The sequence below is a fragment of the Gossypium raimondii genome, chromosome 13, assembly GCF_025698545.1.
Source record: "Gossypium raimondii isolate GPD5lz chromosome 13, ASM2569854v1, whole genome shotgun sequence".
Taxonomy (NCBI): domain Eukaryota; kingdom Viridiplantae; phylum Streptophyta; class Magnoliopsida; order Malvales; family Malvaceae; genus Gossypium; species Gossypium raimondii.
In genome coordinates, this window is record NC_068577.1 from 16,920,968 (window position 1) to 16,929,709 (window position 8,742).

Consider the following 8,742-nt stretch of genomic DNA (forward strand, 5'->3'; position numbering starts at 1 on the left):
TAATAAGGAGAAAATCTTATTTTGATAACTTTTCCTCAATTATCTCCTAAAAATACTCCCTATTAACCCACTAAAGCACAACTACTCAGCAGTCCAGTTTAATTTGAACTCCACCACGCCACACGCCTCAAGCAAAAAATTAATTCCCCTGCTTGCGTAAGGACTCGAACACAGGACCTCCTACACACTACCACTCTACTTAACCACCAGACCAGCTGGCCTATTCTGATAAATTTTTACAAACAATCAAATAAAAGCTACTGAACAAGAGTAATGCCTAATTCATTCAAAATACCAAAATTTGCCCAAGCGAAGGCTTGAACTTGGGACATCCCAAACACTTTCAGAACTCATAACAACTAAAGCTGACAGGTATTTGTGTCATATTTTCACAATAACGAAATTAGAAATTTTGGGGCATTATAAGTGAGCTACGAAAGCTCAGTGTGATTATAAAACAAACGTAAATAAACGGTGTTAAACGAATGATCAAACACAAAGAAATCTCAATAGTTCAGTATATCTATACACATTATATAAGCGAATCAGTACACGATTATTAATATCAGACGTATTCTTATTACACAATCGGATACAGAACAAACGCTATGAAATCCCACCTATCCAACCACTACACACCATCTCTGTCCCTCCAATCACACCAAATAGGGTTCCCTAGACCCTTCCATCCTCTACACACCAGTTTTAGGTTATGGTGGACCCATCCAAACAAATCACATCGTTATGTGGTTGTTTGCCACTTTAATTATTGCGGCTTTACCGCCAATTCAAATAATGCAGTTAAATTGCCAAATCAAACTTCCTTCACTTCGTATTCAGATCCCGACCACATATGCAAATGTAATTAATCAAAACAATACAGATATTCAAAATTAGCTGCAATAATTTCCAAATATAGAATCAATGCAGATATACAGAATCGGACATAATTATTCCGAATAATGGAATCAATGCAGATGTACAGAATCGAACACACTTGTATTTGGATACAGAATAACGGAATGACAACATACATAATTTCCAATTATCACATCCAGACATTTTCATACTACAAATTCAGTATAACACAGAAACACGCACTCATGTGAACAATAAATGAGATCTTATAAATGCATACACGTATTCACTTTTGAGGGGTGACATGCCCTTAAATAAACCTTTCACAATAAGAATTAGTGTCCTAACCACTTTTACAGAGGCTTAAACGAGTTAGGGATCACTCAAGGACCCAAACGAAACAATTTGCAAAAAGGTGCAAAAATTGCAAAATTAGGGCCACATGACCGTGTTGAAGCCTTGATGAGCAAGAACATAAACGAGCGAATAAAAAGAATCAAAGCACATAGAACAAGTTGACAAAAAGAACATGCAATGACAAAAGAAAAAAAAATTGAAATTGAAAGAGAGAAGGAGGAAGGCTTACGTGATAGGGGGAAAGAGGGAATGTGAAGAAACTATGTTTTTCCTCTTTTTGGGAAAAATAGTTTTTCTAAAACCAACTTATTAAAAAAATAAAAATAACTTAAATCAAATTTAATAAAACCCTAACCTACCAGATTTTTTAGTGTTGAAGCCAAAGATTAAAATAATTTTTACTTTGCACATATAGGGACTCAAACACGAGACCAGAGAACATACAAAACCTTAACCACTGAACCACTAGGCTCATCATTATCTCTCAAATGCAAAAGCAAATGTAAAATCTATCCAAAACCACTAACTCATCCTACAACCCTTAATTCTTCTAACCCCAAATGTTAGGGTGTTATAGTGTTGTAAAATTATATATTGTAAGTTAAGTGAAATTATTTTGGAATATTGCAAATATAAAATTATATTTTGTAAAATATAATTTTTGAATTATGTAAATTGATAGTTATTTGAAATGTAGACATTGTAAAATAATTTTCATGTAAATCATTTCGTAATGTGAATTAATCGTTTGATAATGGGAATTTTAAAAGAAATCAAGAAATAGAGAACCAAAAATAAAGAAAGTTTGGGAAAAAATGAGAAAGAAAAAAAAAAGAAACTGGGAGAGGGAATTGGCTAAAAAAATGAGAAATGGTTGATTTGTAAAAAGAAAAATATTGAAGCATTTTTAAAAACAATAAAAAATAAAAGGACCAAAAAATACATATGAAAAAGTTTATTGACCGGTCACATCGTGTCAGAGACGTGACTAGTTAGGGGGCTTTCCTTTCTTTTTAATCGTTTAATGTAAAAAAATTACAAGAGAAGTTGGCTTCTTCTTTTAAAAGGGAGGGTGCGGCTCGTTTTGGTCCCCCCTTAGAGTTTTGAATTAGAAGAAGAGAAGAGAAAAAAAGAGTTAATAAATACGATTAAGGTATGTAAATATATTATGATGTGCATGTATTACATTAAAAGTAGTTAATGTAATGTAATAATTAATTATATTTGTTTTATGTACATTTTTAAAAAAAAATATGCAGATTTCATAATGTTTTCTTGAGTAAACGCGGATCACACTTTATCGAGAGTTAATAAAACAATAAATTTGTTAAATAACAAATTATTTATTCGTATTTTATATATGATATTTATTTATAAAGTGGTATGTTTATTAAAAACTTAGTTAAAAATTTTGGATTTTTATGACGGTTGTACACAATTGGAGAAAGGTAGAGTTTTAGATTAAATTTAATTTTGATGTAATAGCTTGAAATGCCCCATACAACACTAAAATTTAGGTTTTCACAAAAAGTTTTAGAATGCCAACTGATTTAAATATGTGGAATGATAAAACAAGATAGGGTTGGATAAATAAATGATATACGCTGGCAACCAAAGAGAAGGTTAAAATTATTTAAATAGTTCACGAAATTGAAAAATCCGACATAGTTGGAGGTGACCATTATGCTTTTTCATGCCACGTAATAGTAGGGAATCGTATAGCTACATACATTAAAACAATACTATTTTGATTTATAATCAATCTTTTCCAACATAAAAGAAGTAGTAGCAAATGCAAATCCTAGAAAGGGCCGGCCCTCCAAATATAAATTTACTGCAGTTACCTATCTGTATATTGGGCTTTGCATTACACCTAATAATTTGGACTGATATATTATTATATTATTATATGACAGTTTATTAAAATATTATTTGTTAGATTTTGTTTATATAAATATATGATATTGAATGTAGCGTAAAAGAAATGCTTAAAACTTCAAAAACAATAGTAGAAAATGTGAAAATAAAATAGAAAATATCAAATAAAAATTCCAAAATTAATTTCAGCTTTAAATATGAAGCGAGTCTTTCACCAATATGCTAAAAAAATGCATATTTCATCTAAAATATATATTAATATATACTTAATTGAGATATTAAATTTTTTATTTACCATAAATTTTAATTTTATAGATACTTGATTTATCATATTTTTTAAAAATTTTACCATACAAGATAGGTAACGAGTATTGAGGTCGTGGATCCATTTTCCAAAGTACCACGGGAACGAGCAGATCATGCCTTACTTACAGTTGGCAGGATTTGGGGACATCGCATTGATACGGAGGTTTGACCTAAGGGCGGACTTAATATCCACCTTGGTTGAGCGATGGCACCCGGAGGCCCACACTTTACATATGTCGTGCGGGAAGTGCACGATCACATTGGAGGACGTCGCTATGCATCTTGGGATACAAGTTGACAGCCACGTGGTCACAAGACGAAGCAAAGTGTTGAAACCTTCAGTGGTATGTAACAGATTGCTTGGATAGTCCACCAATGATGGGGAACAGAACTTCATGAACTTGACATTCTCATGGTTGAGAGCGAATTTCTATGACTTACTGAGCATCGACACTGAGAATGAGTTGATGCGCACTGCTCGAGCCTATATTCTGCAGCTAATAGAGGTTACTTATGCCGAATGCAACATCTAATAGGGTTTACTTAATGTACTTGCCTCTATTGGAGGATTTCAACCGTGCTAGTACTTACAACTGGGGATCAACAATGTTGGTGATATTGTACCGAGAGCTTTGTCGAGTGTCAAAACACAAGGCAAATAACATGGTTGGTTGTTTGGTACTGCTACAGTCCTGGGCGCTGTTTAGGATGCTGTTTTTAGCTGCTGTTAGGCACCAACCATATACGTAGCCACTTATAAATAGGTAAAGACAAAATTATACTTAACATTTAACGACTCATAAGTGTGTATAATATTTAATGGATTAAGTGCTAATAGATTGCTTGAACTGATTTCAGATGGACCACGTCTCCGAGAATTGGCGCGAGCAAAACACTAATTATTTACCGTAAGATGATAGAGGGCTCCGTCGGAGAGAAAGTAATATATAATTTTAATTAAGTAACATTGATTTAACTTATTTAATGGCATCATGTTACTTGACTTGTTTAACTAACCAATTCTATTATATTGTGCAGTTTTTGTGGATCACCGAACGTTGCAACCCTTATTCCATAGTGGGTTCATGCCGAAGCAAATGTGTGGTTCATTAACATACAGATGCTGAACTTCTCAACCGTTGAGGGGTACAACACCGACCGAGTCATGCGACAATTTAGATGCAAACAATTTATGTTAGACGTTCCACAACGATTTGATGATGTCCACGGTAAGACCAAAAAGGTAAAGACGGAGCGGATTGGGTCGTGGAACATCAACGTTATATAGCACTATGGAACACTCGGTACGAAAGGCGGCCTGAGATGCACCCTTCTATGTTTGGCTTCAGTCCTTTGGAGGAATACATACAATGGTACATGGCCTGAGGGCGCCCTTTTTTATATGGTGGGCAACTCATGGTAGTACCGGATCATGACTATAGACAAGAAAGTCAACCTATGGTGAAGCTCGACCCGAAGGACCAACCTCTAAACACAGACACTTCACCGGGCCAATGTGTTGACGCTTTTGGGGAGGGCTCCCAGAGCAATGCATATCACTCGGAGATGGGCGATTATAATTCAACTTACCAGCAACCACAATCACCAATAATGTTTGATATGTTTGGATCAACACCTATCGATGATACCATGTACTCTACTCCACCTTAGGCCACATTTGATCCAGTGCCTAATCTTCTTGATATGTACAATACACTCCAACGTCCACCCTGTCAACGGAGGCTCGTAAATTGCTACACCATAAATGATGATACCTCTCCTGGTTTATTCCAATTTTGATACCTGTAAATTTCAAGTGTTATGTTTAATTGATTTATAATTCCACAACTTTTGTTTTTTTTGTATAACTTATAATATCATTTTAATGTATTAAAAGTTATATATGTGTTTATAATTAATTAAAAATATAAGTTAGTTTTAAATAAAAGCTTAACAGTAAAGACTTTAGCTAAAATTAAACACTAATGGTTTTGAATAAAAATAAAAACAAATTACATTTCCATAAAAAAACATCAAGTACATCATTTAATTTCCTCTGGACCGTAAAGATTAGCCAGTATAAGCGTTTCAATGAGGACATTTGCTCCGATTATGGCTGGTTATTCTTCATATGGTGCAACGCTTTGGTTCGAGCTCTTCTCTGATATCCATGTCACCACGAATACTCGTCATTTTCAGTCGACCTTTGCGTTTCCTACGTAGTGACTTATTTAGAAACATCTCAAACGCAAGTAAGGGCACTTCTCATGTCGATACATCTCGCAATACGGGGAACTCGTTAACCTAAATACGCAATGTACGTTCAAGCGTGTACACATCATCGATATATTAGTCGACATTTAAATTAAATGTTGTACACACTGCAACCACATGCACACACGGGTACCGAAATGTTTAGAACCTCCCGCACTCGCACAACCTATTTCAGAGATCAATTCCGTAGAACCTTGGGAAGATCCCTGAGCGACGGTCGATGCACTCTGTCACTCGAAAAGTTTCCAAGTTCTGGGAATATAGTTCTGCATTCATCGAACTCGCCCTCTGAGTGTTGTCTTCTATGGAGTTCTTAACATCTTCGACGTGCACATGTCTGGCCTCCATCTATTTTGCTTGTTTCAACCCCATTTTTCGCATCAAGGTTACTAGCCTATAAAACGTAGCTGAAAAAAATGATGAAATTTGCAAGTGACATATACGCCTCAATACAAAATTAACGGTATAAATGAAGTTGGTCGTCATATGACCATATCGGTACCCATTATCAAAACATTGAGCCAATTGCCACAGCTGCATAGTACCCAACCACTGTCTCAGAGAATGATTGGACCCCTCCATATCAGTCTCCAACCTCTCTAGCTTATGCCTAACTCACTTTCCTACTTCTCTTCTTATTGCTCAAGATGCATTGGGCCAAACATATTTGACGAATAATTGGGTATTTTAATGTTGTTCTAAAATTCACAAATAGTATGAAGGGTGATTTTCACTTCCTTCCCTATAACGGGTACTGTTTCTCATGTGACGCCTTTGGTGCATAAAATTTCTAGACTACTGGGACCACAGTAGAGTCTTTTGGGATCACATAAAAGCGTTCCCATCTATGATATCGAACCAAGGGCCAAATTTCTTGACACAAGACCATCGATGGTTCGAATCCTCATTCTTGAATAAATGTTTTTCCTTGAAGTTTGACAAAATATTTCTCCACATTTGAATTTTAGAAATTAGAATGGTTTGGAAATGTCGACAATTTTGGTTCATTAGTTTTTCCAACTTTCCTCGGTGGTGTATTCAATATCCTATGCCATAAATTAATGAAATAACAAGCAATAATCTCAATGGAACAACAAACTTTAAGTTAGGAATCTTTAACCTCGATTAATTTCTTTGGATTCCTTGAAAAGCTTCTTTTTGTAGTTCCTTTGGATGTTTCTCATTCTTTCCTGCACAAATGGATATAGAGAATTACAAGTAATATAGGAATTTTAGTAGAAAAAGGGTTTTAGGGTTTGAGTGGTTTTGTGTTAAAGAGAAAATTTTTTAGAGTAAATTAAGGTCAAAGATAAGTTAAAAGTGTTATAGGGTTTAAAATGGGGTGTTTTAAAGTTAAAAATTGGGTTAAAATAAGTTTCAACTCGATGGGTTACGCGACCGGGTTGGGTCAAACCTCCAAAAATTGCAGCGATGTTGAGACACATGGGTTTTGTGTCGCGACACCCTTGGCAGGATGTCGATGTCGCGACACCAGGATTCAATGTCGTGGCACACTCTGAAATTTTGAAAACCTTGGTAAACTGCCCTCTTAAGACAAAAGTGATGTGTCGCGACATCGAGTTAGTTTTCTCAATTCTTTCGATTTTGGTTGAGGTGTCACGACACAAGGGTGCTGTGTTGGGACACCAACTCTGTTTTCTTCCAAACTTACTATTTGCAGGGCGTCTTGGTTTCTATTAAAAAAAATTTAATAAAAATCAATGTCTAAACTATTGGGTAGTAAGAAATACAATAATATACATAAAATGAAAGTTTAAATAAGAATGTCATGTTTTGCTACCAGATTCATCCGTTAGCTCTATTAGCATGCCTATAGATGCTCCTTCATTATGCTATTCCATCTTACTTCTTTTTTCCCGTTCTTTGAACTTGATTTTTGTACCTACACTGATTACGTAAAATACCTTTCTTGGCTTAGGGTAATTAAGGATTTTTATAGATATTTCAAGACATAGCCGCCCTAATTTTTCCCTATTTATCTCATTCTGCTGGTGACCACATTTCAAATTTTTGTCTCACCATTGATCCTCATAGTTAATTTATTGTTTTCTGAGTCAATAGTGGACTTAGACATTGCTAAAAATGGTCTACCCAATAGAATGGGTATCTCACAGTCCTCGTCAAAATATAGGATAATAAAATCAATTAGAATGGTGAAGCTCCTCACTTTGACCAACATATCTTCAAGTACTCCTTTCAATTGTACTGAAAGCCTATTAGCTAACCGAAGTGTGATCTGAGTATTATTAACCTCTCCTAACCCGAGTTTTTTATTTATAGATAAGGGCATTAAATTAATATTGGCTTTTAAATCACATAAACCCTTGCTAAAATGTATATCCGCTATCTCTATAGGTATTGTAAAACTTCCCGGGTCTTTTAGCTTTGGGAGCATATGTTTTGATATAATCTCACTACATGAGGTGCTTATGTTAACTTGGTATTCTGTTTTTATTTTATGTCGCCTAAACATAATTTCTTTCAAATATTTGGCGTATTTAGGAACTTTTTCAATTAAATCAATTAGAGGCAAGTTAACATTTAAGGATTTAAATAAGTTTATAAAACTTACAAATTCTGCCTCATCCCATTTATGTTTCTCTTCTAATCGTGAAGGGAATGGTACCCTTGTCAGTGTAGGTTCCTTGATTCACTCGTTTTCCAGCTCAGTTACTGGTTCAACTTCCTCCTCTAATTCTAGTTCAGTTTCAGTATCTTGGGGATTTTCTTAAAGATCCTTAGAATCCTCCTTAGCCTCCTCGTGAGCTAGTTTTTTCGGGATACTTAGTACTTTGCTCGAAGGGAGCATGATTGTTTTCACCTGCTCCTTCTCTTCTATCCGAGGATTATTCACTGTGTTACTTAGGATTCCTGTGCCAATTTATCTTTTGATATCTCTCATCATACTCATCAATTAGCTCATCTAATTTTCCAACTTAGTCAATGTTTTGATAGTGTTAGTGCACTCAGATTACACCTGTTTTCATTCAATTATTATTGACTGCATTTCCCCCTTGATTCGATCCAAGCGTTGACCACATACAGTGT